At 43.4% G+C, this 20841-nt stretch overlaps 1 protein-coding gene and 1 long non-coding RNA gene across 5 annotated transcripts in view; one reads left to right on the forward strand and one right to left on the reverse strand.

Moving 5' to 3' along the window:
- LOC122128889 overlaps nucleotides 1-20841 on the forward strand; it is a 237446-nt gene that overhangs the window by 138439 nt on the left and 78166 nt on the right. The gene's annotated exons all lie outside the window — the stretch shown is intronic.
- Nucleotides 6851-9278, reverse strand: LOC122128896. The gene is made up of 3 exons (XR_006151682.1): nucleotides 9259-9278; nucleotides 8888-8971; nucleotides 6851-6885 (listed from the first exon to the last, which is right to left on the reverse strand). It is a non-coding gene; the product is annotated as an uncharacterized LOC122128896 (long non-coding RNA).

Genomic DNA, 20841 nt, shown 5'->3' on the forward strand with positions numbered 1-20841 from the left:
TAGAGGAGCTACATTAGGGATGTCTGAATGAAACCGGTTTGGGCTGCATAATATATCGTTTCAACAGTCACATGGCAGGGCATACAATGTCAAGCCAGGTAAATGAACTCAAACACGTCATACTAAAACTGTTTTGATCGATACTAAAGCAAAACTAATTTTTCATGACTAATCTACAAGAGACATTAAATCATGGTGAGTCAACCAGTGTGTCAAACTCCCTAATTTCCCTCCAAAACCACCAAAAATTCGCCACAGCAGTCACCTGCTTTTGGGTTTGGTGCTATGAAACCAATAACATAGCATTGAAGTTCAAATGAGGATAGTTCCCACTAAAAACAAAAGTCACCAGAGTCACCAGACTACCTACAAAATCACCCCAATCATTCTAGAATGATTCATTCTGTCCAAATAGAACTATTCAAGTAATCTGGTGAAAATGTCTGTATTTTGTGTTATCGCCATATGTATCGCAGAAAGAAATTCCAATATTGTGCAACCCCAAAATCATCAGTTGCATGTAGCTATGTCTAATGGCTCTTGATACAGACATTGAACAGACAGAGAAGATTGTATTTACCCACAAGACTGACAGAATCACTCCACCTGTCTAATGGCTCTTGATACTGACATTGAACAGACAGAGTAGATTGTTAGTCTCGTGGGTAAATACAGAATCACTCCACCTGCTGGTGGGTTAAACATGTTCATTTTTACATAGGAGCCATAAAGCGCCACCGTAACAAGTATGTGGACTTTACTTTGCTACTGGCAACAATGCACATCAATCACTAATCACTACTAATCACACACACACACACACAAACACATAATCTTACTGTCCAGTTGAAGAGTCTCCTCCTGTAAAGTTGATATAATGATGCATGGACTGGTCACTCTTCATGGACACACAGGTAGGGGTTGGGGAGTGTGACCTCCTGTTAGAGCTAGATCCCCCCATCCTAGAGAAGAAGAGGAGAACTTCCATCAGGAGAACATTCCTCTCACTGATCATGTCTGCTAATCACACACACACACACACACACACACACACACACACACACACACACACACAGCATGAATCCTAGAGTCATAATCTTACTGTCCAGTAGAAGAGTCTCCTCCTGTAAAGTTGAGTGGTCGACCCATGGACTGGTCACTCTTCATGGACACACAGGTGGGGGTTGGGGAGTGTGACCTCCTGTTAGAGCTGAATCCCCCCATCCTAGAGAAGAAGAGGAGAACTTACATCAGGAGAACATTCCTGATAAGGAAATATGAAACTCTGACTTTAATCAAGTATGCATGTGTGTTAATCATATGCCTTTGTTTGCTGAAACATGACTTTTCTGTCTCTGTATATCTTTGATTCTTAAAGTAACACTATGCAACAATTTTGCACTTTTTGAGGTATGGTTTTATAGGCAACTAGTTTTGGTACCATCCTCAAATTCCTTTTGATAGCATATGGTCATGTGAAGGACCGAAGAAAAGAAACTGTGTAAGAAAAGCTTTCACACGCATGACATTGCCTGCTAAACTGCCAAGAGACACCAGTTAGTGTGTTGGCAATTTTCTATCAGTGTCGGCTGGGCTGTTGGTGGGGTTTGCAAGGTTTTTGCAGGCCTTTTAGGTAGTTAGCTTACTAGTTTTGGAACAGAACTCAGTATTGCTGCTTTAAGTGCTGACGGTTCTAACTCTGTGCATGTGTTTAAAAGTGTACCTTCTGTGTGTGTGTGTGTGTGTGTGTGTGTGTGTGTGTGTGTGTGTGTGTGTGTGTGTATGTATGTGTGTCCGTGTAAGCAAGGGCTGATAAGAAGAACTAGTAGTCCTTTTTTTCTTTCTTGCTGATGCATTACGTTACAAAAAGCATAGTAAGATGACCTTGGACATCAGAGACCCACCACGTGGTTATCCCTGCTGACAAAGTGTTTTGGCGTCAGAGAACGATAACTTCTTTCTATATAAATCTTGTGTGATGTGTTTAATTTTGCTTCTCTCTCGTCTGCTGCAGTCTGGGAGTGAGCCCATGCCTCTCTCTGGCCTGCCAGGATGTGGGTCAGCCCGACAAGCTTCTTGTTGTGGAAAAAAGATGCTTATATGCAACTCCCGAGTCCTGAGTTCACTTAAGTGAATTTGCACCTAACAATTCCTTTCACTTATCCTGTCTGCTAATCACACACTCACACACACACACACACATACACACGCACACACACACACACAGACTCCATGATACCTTGCCTCGCCAGACGTAATGAACTCACACCTTACCTCACCAGACATAATGAACTCACACCTTACCTCACCAGACGTAATGAATGAACTCACACCTTACCTCACCAGACGTAATGAATGAACTCACACCTTACCTCACCAGACGTAATGAATGAACTCACACCTTACCTCACCAGACGTAATGAACTCACACCTTACCTCACCAGACGTAATGAATGAACTCACACCTTACCTCACCAGACGTAATGAATGAACTCACACCTTACCTCACCAGACGTAATGAATGAACTCACACCTTACCTCACCAGACGTAATGAATGAACTCACACCTTACCTCACCAGACGTAATGAATGAACTCACACCTTACCTCACCAGACGTAATGAATGAACTCACACCTTACCTCACCAGACGTAATGAATGAACTCACACCTTACCTCACCAGACGTAATGAACTCACACCTTACCTCACCAGACGTAATGAATGAACTCACACCTTACCTCACCAGACGTAATGAACTCACACCTTACCTCACCAGACGTAATGAATGAACTCACACCTTACCTCACCAGACGTAATGAATGAACTCACACCTTACCTCACCAGACATAATGAATGAACTCACACCTTACCTCACCAGACGTAATGAATGAACTCACACCTTACCTCACCAGACGTAATGAACTCACACCTTACCTCACCAGACATAATGAATGAACTCACACCTTACCTCACCAGACGTAATGAATGAACTCACACCTTACCTCACCAGACGTAATGAATGAACTCACACCTTACCTCACCAGACGTAATGAACTCACACCTTACCTCACCAGACGTAATGAATGAACTCACACCTTACCTCACCAGACGTAATGAACTCACACCTTACCTCACCAGACGTAATGAATGAACTCACACCTTACCTCACCAGACGTAATGAATGAACTCACACCTTACCTCACCAGACGTAATGAATGAACTCACACCTTACCTCACCAGACGTAATGAACTCACACCTTACCTCACCAGACGTAATGAATGAACTCACACCTTACCTCACCAGACGTAATGAATGAACTCACACCTTACCTCACCAGACGTAATGAATGAACTCACACCTTACCTCACCAGACGTAATGAATGAACTCACACCTTACCTCACCAGACGTAATGAACTCACACCTTACCTCACCAGACGTAATGAATGAACTCACACCTTACCTCACCAGACGTAATGAACTCACACCTTACCTCACCAGACGTAATGAATGAACTCACACCTTACCTCACCAGACGTAATGAATGAACTCACACCTTACCTCACCAGACATAATGAATGAACTCACACCTTACCTCACCAGACGTAATGAATGAACTCACACCTTACCTCACCAGACGTAATGAACTCACACCTTACCTCACCAGACATAATGAATGAACTCACACCTTACCTTACCAGACGTAATGAATGAACTCACACCTTACCTCACCAGACGTAATGAATGAACTCACACCTTACCTCACCAGACGTAATGAATGAACTCACACCTTACCTCACCAGACGTAATGAATGAACTCACACCTTACCTCACCAGACATAATGAATGAACTCACACCTTACCTCACCAGACGTAATGAATGAACTCACACCTTACCTCACCAGACGTAATGAATGAACTCACACCTTACCTCAACAGACGTAATGAATGAACTCACACCTTACCTCACCAGACGTAATGAATGAACTCACACCTTACCTCACCAGACGTAATGAACTCACACCTTACCTCACCAGACGTAATGAATGAACTCACACCTTACCTCACCAGACGTAATGAATGAACTCAAACCTTACCTCACCAGACGTAATGAATGAACTCACACCTTACCTCACCAGACGTAATGAACTCACACCTTACCTCACCAGACGTAATGAACTCACACCTTACCTCACCAGACGTAATGAATGATCTCACACCTTACCTCACCAGACGTAATGAATGAACTCACACCTTACCTCACCAGACATAATGAACTCACACCTTACCTCACCAGACATAATGAATGAACTCACACCTTACCTCACCAGACATAATGAATGAACTCACACCTTACCTCACCAGACGTAATGAATGAACTCACACCTTACCTCACCAGACGTAATGAATGAACTCACACCTTACCTCACCAGACGTAATGAATGAACTCACACCTTACCTCACCAGACGTAATGAACTCACACCTTACCTCACCAGACGTAATGAATGAACTCACACCTTACCTCACCAGACATAATGAACTCACACCTTACCTCACCAGACATAATGAATGAACTCACACCTTACCTCACCAGACATAATGAACTCACACCTTACCTCACCAGACATAATGAATGAACTCACACCTTACCTCACCAGACGTAATGAATGAACTCACACCTTACCTCACCAGACGTAATGAACTCACACCTTACCTCACCAGACATAATGAATGAACTCACACCTTACCTCACCAGACGTAATGAACTCACACCTTACCTCACCAGACGTAATGAACTCACACCTTACCTCACCAGACGTAATGAACTCACACCTTACCTCACCAGACGTAATGAACTCACACCTTACCTCACCAGACATAATGAATGAACTCACACCTTACCTCACCAGACGTAATGAACTCACACCTTACCTCACCAGACGTAATGAATGAACTCACACCTTACCTCACCAGACGTAATGAACTCACACCTTACCTCACCAGACGTAATGAATGAACTCACACCTTACCTCACCAGACGTAATGAATGAACTCACACCTTACCTCACCAGACGTAATGAATGAACTCACACCTTACCTCACCAGACATAATGAATGAACTCACACCTTACCTCACCAGACGTAATGAATGAACTCACACCTTACCTCACCAGACATAATGAATGAACTCACACCTTACCTCACCAGACGTAATGAATGAACTCACACCTTACCTCACCAGACGTAATGAATGAACTCACACCTTACCTCACCAGACGTAATGAATGAACTCACACCTTACCTCACCAGACGTAATGAACTCACACCTTACCTCACCAGACGTAATGAATGAACTCACACCTTACCTCACCAGACGTAATGAACTCACACCTTACCTCACCAGACGTAATGAATGAACTCACACCTTACCTCACCAGACGTAATGAATGAACTCACACCTTACCTCACCAGACGTAATGAATGAACTCACACCTTACCTCACCAGACGTAATGAACTCACACCTTACCTCACCAGACGTAATGAATGAACTCACACCTTACCTCACCAGACATAATGAATGAACTCACACCTTACCTCACCAGACGTAATGAACTCACACCTTACCTCACCAGACGTAATGAATGAACTCACACCTTACCTCACCAGACATAATGAATGAACTCACACCTTACCTCACCAGACATAATGAATGAACTCACACCTTACCTCACCAGACGTAATGAACTCACACCTTACCTCACCAGACGTAATGAATGAACTCACACCTTACCTCACCAGACATAATGAATGAACTCACACCTTACCTCACCAGACGTAATGAACTCACACCTTACCTCACCAGACATAATGAATGAACTCACACCTTACCTCACCAGACGTAATGAACCTCACACCTTACCTCACCAGACGTAATGAATGAACTCACACCTTACCTCACCAGACGTAATGAATGAACTCACACCTTACCTCACCAGACGTACTGAATGAACTCACACCTTACCTCACCAGACGTACTGAATGAACTCACACCTTACCTCACCAGACGTAATGAACTCACACCTTACCTCACCAGACGTAATGAATGAACTCACACCTTACCTCACCAGACGTAATGAATGAACTCACACCTTACCTCACCAGACGTAATGAACTCACACCTTACCTCACCAGACGTAATGAACTCACACCTTACCTCACCAGACGTAATGAACTCACACCTTACCTCACCAGACATAATGAGCCATGATTCATGTTCATAATTTTAATGGAAAAATTATGTTCAATTAATCTCAATCTTTCTAATCTTTTTCCTAATGTATTGATTTCTTAATTAAAAAAAATATACTTTAGAAATGCCTCCTTACTACTAATCACACACACACACAAACACACACACACACACACACACACACACACACACACACACACACACACACACACACACACACACACACACACACACACACACAATCTTACCGTCCAGTTGAAGAGTCTCCTCCTGTAAAGTTGATATAATGAGGCATGGACTGGTCACTCTTCATGGACACACAGGTGGGGGTTGGGGAGTGTGACCTCCTGTTAGAGCTAGATCCCTCCATCCTAGAGAAGAAGAGGAGAACTTCCATCAGGAGAACATTCCTCTCACTGCTCATGTCTGCTACACACACACACACACACACACACACACACACACACACACACACACACACACAGCATGAATCCTAGAGTCATAATCTTACTGTCCAGTAGAAGAGTGTCTTCCTGTAAAGTTGATATTTCGAGGCATGGAACAATCACTCTTCATGGACACACAGGTGGGGGTTGGGGAGTGTGACCTCCTGTTAGAGCTAGATCCCCCCATCCTAGAGAAGAAGAGGAGAACTTCCATCAGGACAACATTCCTCTCACTGCTCCTGTCTGCTAATCACACACACACACTTCCATCAGGAGAACATTCCTCTCACTGCTCATCTCTGCTAATCACACACACACACACACCTCCATCATGAGAAGATTCTTTTTACTGCTCCTGTCTGCTAATCACACACCTAAACACAAAGACACTCACACACACACTAACAGACACACACACACACACACAATAACACACACACAAACACACACCTCCATGAAAAAAGCATTCTTCTCGCTGCTCCTGTCTGCTAATCACACAGACACAGACACAGACACACACTAACAGACACACACACACACACAATAACACACACACAAACACACACCTCCATGAAAAAAGCATTCTTCTCGCTGCTCCTGTCTGTGCCTTCCCACATAGTTACATAATGAACACACACACTAACCACTCTGACACAACTTTGCTGATAGCACAATCTAACTGTCCGGTCAAAGAGTCTCCCTTTCGGTTATTCCACATGAACACGACTCATTTTGGCGACTAAGACGGCGGTGGAAGTGGGCGAAACAAGCTCGGCCACCCCATCAGCCAAAGTGATGGCAACAGATCACAGTGATCAACTGACTGAGACTAGGCTTGCATCCAAACACTCAGTATGGACTAATGTGTGTGAAGTACTGAGTATTCAGACATCCTACGGAATTTGACATACTGCTTTTTGCCTTATAAATAGTAAGGCAGTATGAGTGTTGGGCTGTGCGTCACTCAAGCTACTGAGATGCTGTGCAGCGTGAGCTGTCACTCAAGGAGGGAACTCCCATCTCTATGACCGAATGATGCTGTGCAGCGTGAGCTGTCACTCAAGGAGGGAACTCCCATCTCTATGACCGAATGATGCTGTGCAGCGTGAGCTGTCACTCAAGGAGGGAACTCCCATCTCTATGACCGAATGATGCTGTGCAGCGTGAGCTGTCACTCAAGGAGGGAACTCCCATCTCTATGACTGAATGATGCTGTGCAGCGTGAGCTGTCACTCAAGGAGGGAACTCGCATCTCTATGACCGAATGTCTGTTGGATTGGTGGAGATGTCATGCTGCCGTATGTCCAACTCTGTCCAAGCTAGAGAAACGCTACCTTGATATACCTGCTACTTGTCTCCCCAGTGAGAGGGTGTTTTCTGCGGCTGGCAACAACAGGGCTCAATGGGGCTTAAGCAGGACCCTGGTTGACACAGGAAATAGGCCCACATCAGCCCGACGAGTACAACATTGTCAGGTACCAAAATTCTAATTTTCTACAATGTCAGGTAGCAACCAAACTACATGTCAGAATAGAGAATTCTCTCAGAATAAATACCAACTATTTTATCGTCCAATGTGCTGTTTCCGACAAATAAAATGACAGAGCTGTCAAAACATTGTTGGCAAAGCTTTTCCGTCAATCTGAAAGGAAGGAAATGCATGACAGATGTCAGCAGTCTGGTGAATTGTGAATTTCATTATTCACAAAAAGGAATCTGATGTGAGGTTATTTAGAGGCACAAAGTCAGATCGTTTTTATACCAGTAACATTGAGTTTTTAGTAAACTTTTAGTAAACATTTCAACAGCGTCATCATAACAAGTACTTACGCAGAAGGGCAAGGGAAGTGTGCCTTATCGAGGTGTATTTAGTGCAAGCAAGAAGACAACATTCCTCGTTTCCACTATGTTGTTGTTGACAGAATGCACAGGTTTGTGTCTCTAGATACCCATGTTCTTTAATGCCTGACAAACTCTACAGCATGAGGTCTGTCACAGACAAGACACAACAAGACATCTTGATGTCCAACACACACACACACACACACACACACACACACACACACACACACACACACACACACACACACTCACAAACACACACACACACACACACACACACACACACACACACACACACCTCCATCATCAGAACATTAATCACCACTGACACACACACACACTCCTCACCTCTTAGCTCCATGGCTGGTGTGTTGTTCCTCAGAGAGACTCATGTTAGAGGCAGCACCCCCCTCCTCAGGAGCAGATCTTACTCTAGAGAACAAGGAGAGAAGAACCTCCATCATCAGAACATTAATCACCACACACACACACACACACACCTCCATCATCAGAACATTAAATCACCACACACACACACACACACACACCTCCATCATCAGAACATTAAATCACCACACACACACACACACACACCTCCATCATCAGAACATTAATCACCACTGATACACACACACACACACACCTCCATCATCAGAACATTAATCACCGCACACACACACACACACACACACACACACACACAAAACACATACTCTTACTGTCCAGTTGAAGAACCTCCATCATCAGGACATTAAATATCTCTCTCACACACACACCTCCATCATCAGGACATTAATCACCACTGAAACACACACACACACTCACACACCTCCATCATCAGTACATTAATCACCACACACACACACACACACACACACACACACACACACACACACACACACACACACACTCACACACCTCCATCATCAGTACATTAATCACCACACACACACTCACACACACACCTCCATCATCAGTACATTAATCACCACACACACACTCACACACACACCTCCATCATCAGTACATTAATCACCACACACACACCTCCATCATCAGTATATAAATCTCCACACACACACACACACACACACACACACACACCTCCATCATCAGTATATAAATCTCCACACACACACACACACACACACACACACACACCTCCATCATCAGAAAATGAATCGCCACAGACACACACACACACTACCGAACGAACTGCCTAGCACTACCAGAGCAGGGGCGTCTCTACCTCTACCTACCTCTCTACCTTTAAGAAGCTCTCGAAGACCCAACTCTTCAGAGAGCACCTCCCTTCCTAACTGGCACTTCTACTAGTACTTAACCTGCACTTACATTCCTGCACTTCTTTTTCTATTTCTTATGTAAAGTAGTATTTATTGTTACACTAGGTCTCTATTGCTCGTAGCTTGACTGTTCTCTCCCTTGTACGTCGCTTTGGACAAAAGCGCCTGCTAAATGACTAAATGAAATGACATACTCTTACACACACACACATCTCCATCATCAGAACTTTAATCACCACAGACACACACACACACTCAGACACACCTCGATCGTCAGAACATTAATCACCACAGACACACACACTCACACACACACACACACACACACACACACACACACACACACACACACACACACACACACACACACACACACACACACACACACATACACACACACACTCACACACACACACCTCCATCATCAGAACTTTAATCACCACACACACACACACACACACACACACACCTCCATCGTCAGAACATTAATCACCACAGACACACAAACACACTCACACACACACTCACACACACCTCCATCGTCAGAACTTTAATCACCACAGACACACACACTCACACACACACACCTCCATCATCAGAACATTAATCACCATGGACACACACACCAGCATTGACAGACTGCATTGATTTAAACAGTTTATACAACATTTTAATAGCTAATATGTGTAATGCAGTAAACGATTTTGTACTTTAGACTTTTCTGATATCGATTCTTCGTATAGGCCTAATGGCACCTGAATTAAATATATACCATTCTGCATTATTATATCATTTTAAATGAATTAAAACTTTCAGTATTGTCAAATTTGAACTGAATGCTTCTTCATTTAACCTGAAAGTGAGCTCTTTCCCTCTTGACAGATGCCTCTCAAGCATTTCAGGTCATGGCAGAGGAGGTCTATGCAATCCAATTTAGCCTATTTGTAATGATTTTACAAAATGCAGTTGCAGGTTTATAGAAAAAGGGAATGTTAATTTGTAATGTACTTGTTACTGATACTGATCTCGCTGTGGGCAACAAATGCAGGCAACAAATTAGGGTATTTAGTCTGAGCAGAGACTCTCATATAAGCCTAAATCTGATCATTGGTACATAAAACGGAAAATAAATAAAACATTAATTTTCTCAACCATTTTATTTTCGAGGGGCTTACAATAACTTGCAATGAAACTCAAGAACTATTAGATGGCAGCGCTCGTCACTAGGTGCGTTTCCATCCCATGTTTTAATGCGCTTTTTCTCTATTTAATCCTGGTTGGAAATGCGTGCGATGCGCATCAATTTCCCCAATACGCATACAAATTTGATTCGCCAGAGGGAGGTGGTTTAAATAGCTATTCGAATTGAGTTAATGCGCTTAACGTAGATGGAAACAGTTTATTCGAGCGATTCCCGTCATTTGTGTTTTGTGTTTATGTTCGGAGTTGGACTGTAGACTACGTCCTGTTGCAGTGAGAGACAACCGTGCCCGAATGTGATGTTCCTCTACGGCTTCTCAGACTGCCAGCTAATACACCACACCTCACTGTCATGCAGCATATGCAGTTGCTGTTATATATATATATAAAGTAGTATAATATATCTATGGTTTCTGTGTGTTGTTCCCCCTCATTGCCCATGGACACCTAGTGTATTGTAGGCTAACCGATGAACTTGATTTACGTGCAAACTTGGAAGGTATATTGTTTAACTGTAAGGCTTTAGACCTTTTATATTAGGCTATCATTATTATTACTATCATATCAAATTAAACAAATGGTTCCAAAACCTTTAGTCTACCTGAAAAGCCAGGATGAGGCGAACACAGCAGCATCGTGCGCGCTACCGGGTGTTCCAACACAGAGATCTCTAAATATCAATTTATCATCAACAAGGGCTTGAAGAATGATACTAGGCCATCCTTTACGGTTGACAAAATCCCGATAGCCTGCTGCTGGGGGAAGTGCGGGACATGGTGTGCGCGGTTGTTGCGGTCAGCAATCTCTTGCCCCTCGCCAAGGTCGGGTAACTTTGTATGTTGTTTGGCTTGTTCACGCATCTATGGCCAAAAGTTTCTCCCACAACACGGTATTCTGCGGATGTTGCGAGTTTATAACGCGCTATAGCAATTCGCTCGTCTGCGGGCAGCAAACACTTGCAGGCGACACAGCAGGGCCTATCAGTTGGCACAATTATTTGAATCCTGACCTGGTTAGCCTGAAGTTTTCCACCCACAGCTGATCAGAAGTGGCCGTTCACCAAACATGATATTAAATCACCCATATTCATACTGATTCAGTAGATCATGGCTGTTCACCAGGAATACAAGCTTTTGTCTGGGAGGACAAAGAGACAGTCTATTTCTACTGCCTCTACCAAAGCAGTAGGCCTATCCCTGTACATTCAACCAAATACATGAATAAATATCCTCCACCAAAGCAGTAGGCCTATCCCTGTACATTCAACCAAATACATGAATAAATATCCTCCACCAAAGCAGTAGGCCTATCCCTGTACATTCAACCAAATACATGAATAAACATCCTCCACCAAAGCAGTAGGCCTATCCCTGTACATTCAACCAAATACATGAATAAATATCCACCAAAGCAGTAGGCCTATCCCTGTACATTCAACCAAATACATGAATAAATATCCTCCACCTGTGTGTCACAGAAGAGGAAAAGCCCAGGGTGGTATGATGTAAATATTGTAGCTAGCGTCTTGTAATCCCTTGTGACACCAATGTAGCATCACAGAGTCAGTTGTACCTTTGGCTTCTATGCCGTTTATTACCTCAGACACAGGCAGTCAAACACTGATAGAGGAAGGCAGACTGGCATGGGCATTTATACACGGGCACTGGACAGAGGGCAAGGGTAGATAAGACACCAGCGCTTTAGGAAAACCCCACTAGGGCACAAATCATAAACACACTGACTCTGACTCTGGTGGCTAACAGAAAATACACAACATTATTTTATCTCATTAGACACTTGCTGAAGTCATGAAGTCAACCAACAATCCATACAACATCTCTATGAATCCACAACTCATCAACACCCATCAACATTCATTCATGATCCACCTTACCTCAGTGTCCAAAGGAGGCGTCCCTTAGCCACTCCTCAACTGTCCCTGAGGACACAATAATTCCATCTGATGAATATGTGAGAACAGCAACTGAACATGAAATAAAAGGACTAAGACACACGTCTCTCTTACAGGAAGAGTAACAGGACAAACAGTCTATAGAACACCAGCTTGTTTAATCACTGGGAAAAAACGTCATTGTGCCACCGTCTCAGGTTTCAGCTTCATGTCTAAACACTCCTGACAAGAGTCAGAATGCCTCTACTGCTCTAGATCCGCCTTTTGGAACTTTGCTTGACTCATAATTACATTGGAATTACTACAAAAAGCCTCAGATGCAGTAAGTTTACCACAAAAACATATTTGTCTATTTGAATTGTTTAAAATCAGTTTAAAAAGATAACATTTGCAATAACTCCCATGTCGGTTTGTTCATTATGTGTGTGTTTCTGTGTGTGTGTGTGTGTGTGTGTGTGTGTGTGTGTGTGTGTGTGTGTGTGTGTGTGCGTGTGTCAGTCACGGTAACATATTAAACACACAGAACTATTGGTGCCTGTTTGTACATAGTCTTCAACATAATGTTCAATTGTCAAAAAAGTCTTTAACGCCGTATTTGTTCACAGGGAGAGACTGCAGATGCTGGTGTTTAAGATTAGAAGGATGGACTTTAACCACCCTGTTCAAACTGCTTAGTGTCCACCACACCTTCACCAGTACACACTGTGTCATTTCACACACTTCATATGAACCACTTCACAATGCATGAAACTGGACCCTGTTACTGCCTGTATATATGAACCACTTCACAATGCATGAAACTGGACCCTGTTACTGCCTGTATATACTTGGCTTGTCTTTTTCAATATTTCAATGATTTGAAGTCAATGCCGCCTTACCTGTTCAGTTCTCAGTCCTCAGTCCCCATTCTCACATATTTCAGAAGGTGACATGTTCTCTGAAGCTCTCACGTGGCTGTTCTCTTAAGATTGTGTCAGACTCTATTGAAACTCCAAAGGTAGTTAGTCTGAAGGACGTCATTCTGTTAATAATCAAACTGCTGTGCTGATAAAGCTGAACTGTTTTCCTGTTCCTGTCACCCAGTCCCTCCCCCAACCTCCATGACATTTATGGATGGCTTTCATAACACCAGCATTTCTGACTACAGGTTAGATATTAACAGAAACACGTACGTACAGTTCTTGTCAATCTTAAGGCACATCTCTATATTTCAACAGGCAGATCAAATTTGTTAACTATTCAGGTAGTCTAATCTAATAGTTCTGATGTTGTTTCACCACTTTCTTTGAATCCTGAAGAAAACATATCCAGGTCTTACATACATTCAGAATCACTACATGGATATATATATATATATATATATATATATATATCACAACGTGTATGTGTGTGTGTGCGTGTGTGTGTGTGTGTGTGTGTGTGTGTGGGGGGGGGGGGGGTGTATGTGCCCCTGTGTGTGTGTGTGTGATTCTGTGTGAGTTAATCATTCTCTCCCTCCCTCCCTCTCTCTCTCTCTCTGTCTCACCCTTTGTCTCTCTCCCTCCCTCTCTCTTTCTCCCTCCCTCCCTCTCCCTCTCTCTCTCTCTCCCTTTGTCTCTCTTTCTCCCTCCCTACCTCTCTATCCCCCTCCCTCCCTCTCTCTTTCTCCCTCCCTCCCTCTCTCTTTCTCCCTCTCCCTCTCCTTCCCTCTCTCTATCCCCCTCCCTCCCTCTCTCTTTCTCCCTCCCTCCCTCTCTCTTTCTCCCTCTCCCTCTCCTTCCCTCTCTCTCTCCCCCTCCCTCCCTCTCTCTCTCCCCCTCCCTCCCTCTCTCTTTCTCCCTCCCTCCCTCTCTCTTTCTCCCTCCCTCTCTCTCTCCTTCCCTCTCTCTCTCCCCCTCCCTCCCTCTCTTTCTCTCCTTCCCTCTCTCTCTCTCCCCCTCCCTCTCTCTCTCTGTGTTTTGCTCAATATGCAGTTCTATGTTTTATCTCATAGTTGTAATGTCTTCACTCATCAGTATTCATTTGAAATGTTTAAAACAGGGGAAACGAAAGCCATTGAATTAGGATTATTAGTTTATTATATGTTTCTGTACACTCGTATTCAGTGTGTCTCTTCAGGATGCCACAGATCTTCATACGTGTTCGAAGGGCCTTTCAAAGAAATGGTGCCATGTACCGCATCACCAGACCTGCTTGTGCCTCCCTCCCAGTGCCAACCAGATAAAGACACGGAGAGAAAGATAAAACAGCTATGAAAGGTTGGAGCCGGGTTGGTTTTTATTATGTTGCAAAGTTCAATGCTTATCTCTCTACTTGGAACACTGCTTAGAAAGATGCCCCGTCATCTAAGGCCCTGAAAGATAAGATGGCTGTCTTTCATTTGGACTATTTCATTCTGAGGGTAGAAGTGCTGGTGTTGTGTCAGTGGCAATGAGGATTTAAGACAAATACTATTCATGCTTTCAGATATATGCTTCCATGGATTCATTTCCATTTGTCTTTGAAATGCATCATGGCAGTAATCATGTTTACTGTGACTTGGTGTTCCAGTTGAGTATCCTTGAGCCATATTTCTGATTGTAGTGTAGATTAGGTTGAGGCAGGTCATGGGTAAAGGTCATGTTTACTGTGGTTACCTTGGTTACAGTTGCCTGGACGACTGAAAGGGGCTCCTTTGTGAACTCAGATCAGTCCTTGATGAATGAGTCGTACATTTACAGACAGATGGATTATTACTAATCACCATATTGTCATATCAATATAGAACCACTGGTGTGACACAAGTTCAGCTAAAAAACCTAAGTTGCTGTGCACACTAACTGCCACGGGTCAAAAATAATACAAAGCTATCAATAAATAGATAAATAAATATCCCTGAGTAAAAAATCTAATAAAAAAAAAGCAATATGTATATTGAGGTGCATCAATAAGTGCATGGGTAGAGTGTTAGAGTGCAGTCCATGAGTCCATAAAGTCATATTACAGTTTTTCTCAATTGCTTTGGCACATTTTTCCATTCACTGTTTACTTTTGCAAAACAGCTCAAACACAGCCCTTAACAGAAGCTGAAACGACCAAAACACTTTATGATATTTGCAGAATGACACCACCTTCTCAAAACTTATCACACACCCATCAAAACCAAACATTTCCATCAAAACCTACAATTTGTGCTCAATTGAAAATGTATGTTTTCTCATTTATTTAACAATGGATAACAAAACTCAAACTACAGCTATCAATATCAACCTCTGAAACCATCACTTCAACTTTTGTGCAACACCCTCACAGTATTGACTATTTTACCACTGACAACATACTACAATTTGGGTTTTGTACTGAGCACTCTTGACAATATACTGTCAGAAAGTATTTGAAATCTGAAAATTTGTATACAGAAAAATATTGTTGTTCTGTTTTTGTATTGCTACGTAAATACTATACATGTAAAATATATTCTAAACAAGGACCTGTCAACACCATTGATTTACATTTGTTCTACTGTGTACAAAATGGCAAAGATTCTGACACAAAAATATTTATTGCAGTCATTTTTCCACATTACATGTATATACTGTAAGAAGTCAAAATGACAGGTTTCAATTTACAGTAAAAAGGTCAAATCTGTTCTGCAGTGAACATTCTCCCCCTGCCACCAGTGTGGGCCAGTGTGTTGATTCTGTAAAAATAGTGCAATAGGCTGTAAATACTGTAAATATACAGTAATCAGACTTCTACCCCATATGTTGTAAATTACTTTAGTGAAACTACAGTACTACATTGTATTGTGGCCACACACTTTACAAAAGTATAGAAATGGTTGTTGCCAAGAGTGCAAATACAGTGAAACACAGTACAGTAAATTGACTGTAAAGGCCAGCAAAGTGTCATTGTCATTGCCGAACGTACAAACAATTGATGCCACAGTATGACGGCTCAGGTATGGCTGAACCCTTTGGCCAGCCTCTCTCATGGAGAGGTCATGATTGACTACGTGATCAATGACTGTTGCCCTACTGTAATTTCATTAGAGCATCTTACACGAACGCCACGTCCCCTGACAGGGGCCCCTCTACCCTACCACGGCCTCTTCCTTGTCCTCGTCCTAGTCCTTGCTGAGGTTGTTGGTGGTGGCCTCCTCGATCCATGCTTGGTATCAACTTCAATCTTTTGACCTCTTTTAGAGGTTGAGAACTACTTGATTAGTTGTGCACAGAGAGTTCACACAGGTGCTGACGATATTTAGAATATAGAGAGCAGTTTCAGTTGGCTGCTACTAGGTGTTTGCAATGTGTTGACATGGTTATTCAATTAGGTTTCGTGTCTTTCTCTGAGAAGTGTGTTAACTGTTTTGAAAAGTGTGTTAAAACTCAAAGAAATTTGTGTGAAAGCAATGAGAAATAGTTAACCCATTCGCCAGAGAAGACTCTTGCTGTGCAAAGAAGATGTGAGCATTAGATTAAGTTGACCCATGATTCGCTAAATGTGTGAAAGCAATCGAGAAAAACTGTAGTGTGTGAGGGTTGGGGCGGGGAGGGGTGGGGTGGGTCGGGGGCTATTGGGTGAGCTGTTGAGAAGCCTTATTGCATGCAGATAGAAGCTCTTTGCCATTCTGGAGGTGCGTGCTTTGATGGATCTGAACCTTTTCCCTGACGGGAGAAACGGGAACAGGTGATGGGCAGGGTGGGAAGAGTCAGTGAGGATGTGATGTGATGTGATGTGATGTGATGTGAACGCTGCAGGGTGGGAAGAGTCAGTGAGGATGTGATGTGATGTGATGTGATGTGAACGCTGCAGGGTGGGAAGAGTCAGTGAGGATGTGATGTGATGTGATGTGATGTGATGTGAACGCTGCAGGGTGGGAAGAGTCAGTGAGGATGTGATGTGATGTGATGTGATGTGATGTGAACGCTGCAGTTAACGGGAGGTGGAGATGGAATAGATGTCGGGCAGCTCCAACCCGATGATCCTGCCTGCTGTTTTAATCAGCCTCTGGATGGCTGCCTGCTCCGCCTTTGTGCAGCTGGAGAACCATACGTTCAGGCAGTATGTCAGCACACTCTCTATAGCGCAGCGGTATAAGTTGCTCAGTAGTCTCTGAGGAAGGTGTTCTTTCCTCAACTTCCAGAGGTAGAAGAGGCGTTGCTGGGCTTTCCCCATGACGGAGGCTGTGTTGGTGTCCCAGGACAACTCCTCCGTCAGCGTTAGACCCAGAAACTTAAAAGAGGTGACTTGTCAACCTCTTCACCGTTGATGTGAAGTGGGAGATGGTGGTTGTGCTGGGCAGACTTCCAGAAGTCGATGATCATTTCTTTTGTTTTCTTTATGTTCAGACTGAGGTTGTGCTCAGAACACCAGACTGCCAGGTTTCCCACTTCTTGCCTGTAGGCAGCCTCATCGTTGTTGGAGATGAGGCCGAGCACTGTGGTGTCGTCTGCAAGTTTGAAGATGTAGTTGGATGGGCAGGAGGGAGTACAGTCATGGGTGTAGAGAGTGAATAATAGTGGGCTGAGCACGCAACCTTGTGGGGCGCCAGTGCTGATGGTCAGATTTGAAGAGTGGTGCTTCCCCAGTTGTACTCTCTGTGTGCGATTGGTCAGGAAGTCCAATACCCAGTTACACAGTGTAGCACTGAGGTTTAAGTCCTGAAGTTTGGAGATGAGTTTGCCTGGAAGGATCGTGTTGAAAGCAGAACTGTAATCTATAAAGAGAATGTGGATGTAAGTGTTCTTTAGCTACTGCATCCTCTGTAAACACACACACACACACACACCTCTGATGTATGTGTTCTTTAGCTCCAGGTGCTCCGGTGCAGTGTGAAGCAGCAGGGCGACTGCATCCTCTGTAGACCCACTGTTACAACCCCCTGCGCCCCTGCAGACATTGCAGTGGCCATGCGTGTCCTGCAGGCAACAGTGGGGACGACAAGCGTCATGATGGACTGATTATCCACACCTGGGATGTGTGGAGTGTAAAACGGACCAGTGGACACCTGTCTCTCTCTCTCTCGAGCTGGCATGCAGCGTCGGACGTATAACCCTAGACACGTCGCCTTTGAATAATGAATTGTATGGACTAAATAAATACGCGTAACTTTTGTAGAAAACTGTTGTTGTCTGCCTCCAATGTTATTGTTTCGGTCACGAGCTGGCCGGAACGTAACACACACACACACTCAGAGAGAGAGAGAGAGAGAGAGAGAGAGAGAGAGAAAGAGAGGAGGGGAGAGTATGCAGGAGAGGAGGGGAATGAAAGCTCATCAGAATCCAGGACCCGTTCTCTGTAGGACGTCCCAACACCTGTGAGTGGTGATTCATAGTTACATCATTCCCATCTGACAGCCTGCTCAAACCGCTGTCTGCTAAAGAAGCTCAAAGGTCATCTAGTCAATAAAGAAGGAACACATTTCTTCATGACACAACTCCCAGAAACTCTTGGCTGAAATAAGAAATGATTTGGAATCTGAGGATAATAACAGAGGAGCAGGCCTATTCCAATCTAAAAGTAGTGTTCAAACAGGAATCTGCACATGGAAAGGCACTGGGTATATTTATATGCACATCCATGACGTCAGTTTCACTTTGACACTTTTTCCAGCGGCCTTGTGATCACGTGACCCCCTCAGTGATGGTGATGGTTAAGGTTAGGGTATTTAGCAGATGCTTTTGTCATGTTTGTCAACAGCAGAAAAACATGATACACAACAAAAGTATCCATTTCAAATGATTGCAGTTATTCTCTTCATTGACTTGGTTGGAAGATGGTGGAAACTGCATGGCTTTGCTCTGATGATTGCTCACGTACGCCATCTGCTGGATGCGCCCAAGCTGTACACCATTTCATTTTAAAAAGCAAATAATGACACTTATGCTAATAAGATACTGAAAATGACTCGGTCCACCAGAAGAGTATGAACATTTGACGGCAGAACAAAGAAACACACAGACAGTCTCTCTGGCTCTGTCTGGCTCTCTCTCTCTCTCTCTCTCTCTCTCTCTCTCTCTCTCTCTCGCATGCACACACACACACACATTTAGTGATGTAATAGTTGCTTATACTTGGTCATTGCCAGGATAACCAAAACAGAAGGATTTTTGGTTAATGTGATGAAAATGATTCATGTGCATCAAATCAAACTCCAGTGAAAACTCCTGGTCCCTCACCCTCACCCCACTGTTCACCAGGAATGCTCCTCGTGCGCCTTGTGGAAAAAGGGTTCACATTTAGATGTATTAGATGTGTGTGTATGTGTGTGTGTGCGTGTGTGTGTCTGTGAAAGGTTTGACATTTAGATGTATTAGATGTCTAGTGTGTGTGTGCGAGTGTGTGTGTGTGTGTGTGAGTTACCCTACTTGTGAAAAACGTTTGAAAAGATGCTGTATCCAATGTTTCTACAGGTCAATCCCTGCAGTGACTTTATATATATATATGTATATATATATATATATATATTATACGGCTCTAATATTTACTTCAATCCCTGCAGTGACTTTATATATATATATATATATATATATATATATATATACTTAACCTCTTTTTATCACTTAAAAATATCCGATGTTTTGAAAAGATGCTGTATCCAATGTTTCTACAGGTCAATCCCTGCAGTGACTTTAGGATCGTGACAAATACCTGTAGAGCACGTGACATCATTCACTGCCAGTAGCATTCACAGCTGTCACATGAATATGCCTAGAGAGGATCCAGCTGTCACATGAATATGCCTAGAGAGGATCACACATGAATATGCCTAGAGAGGATCACACATGAATATGCCTAGAGAGGATCCAGCAGTCACATGAATATGCCTAGAGAGGATCACACATGAATATGCCTAGAGAGGATCACACATGAATATGCCTAGAGAGGATCACACATGAATATGCCTAGAGAGGATCCAGCAG

Source organism: Clupea harengus, chromosome 26, assembly GCF_900700415.2.
Source record: "Clupea harengus chromosome 26, Ch_v2.0.2, whole genome shotgun sequence".
NCBI classification, from domain to species: domain Eukaryota; kingdom Metazoa; phylum Chordata; class Actinopteri; order Clupeiformes; family Clupeidae; genus Clupea; species Clupea harengus.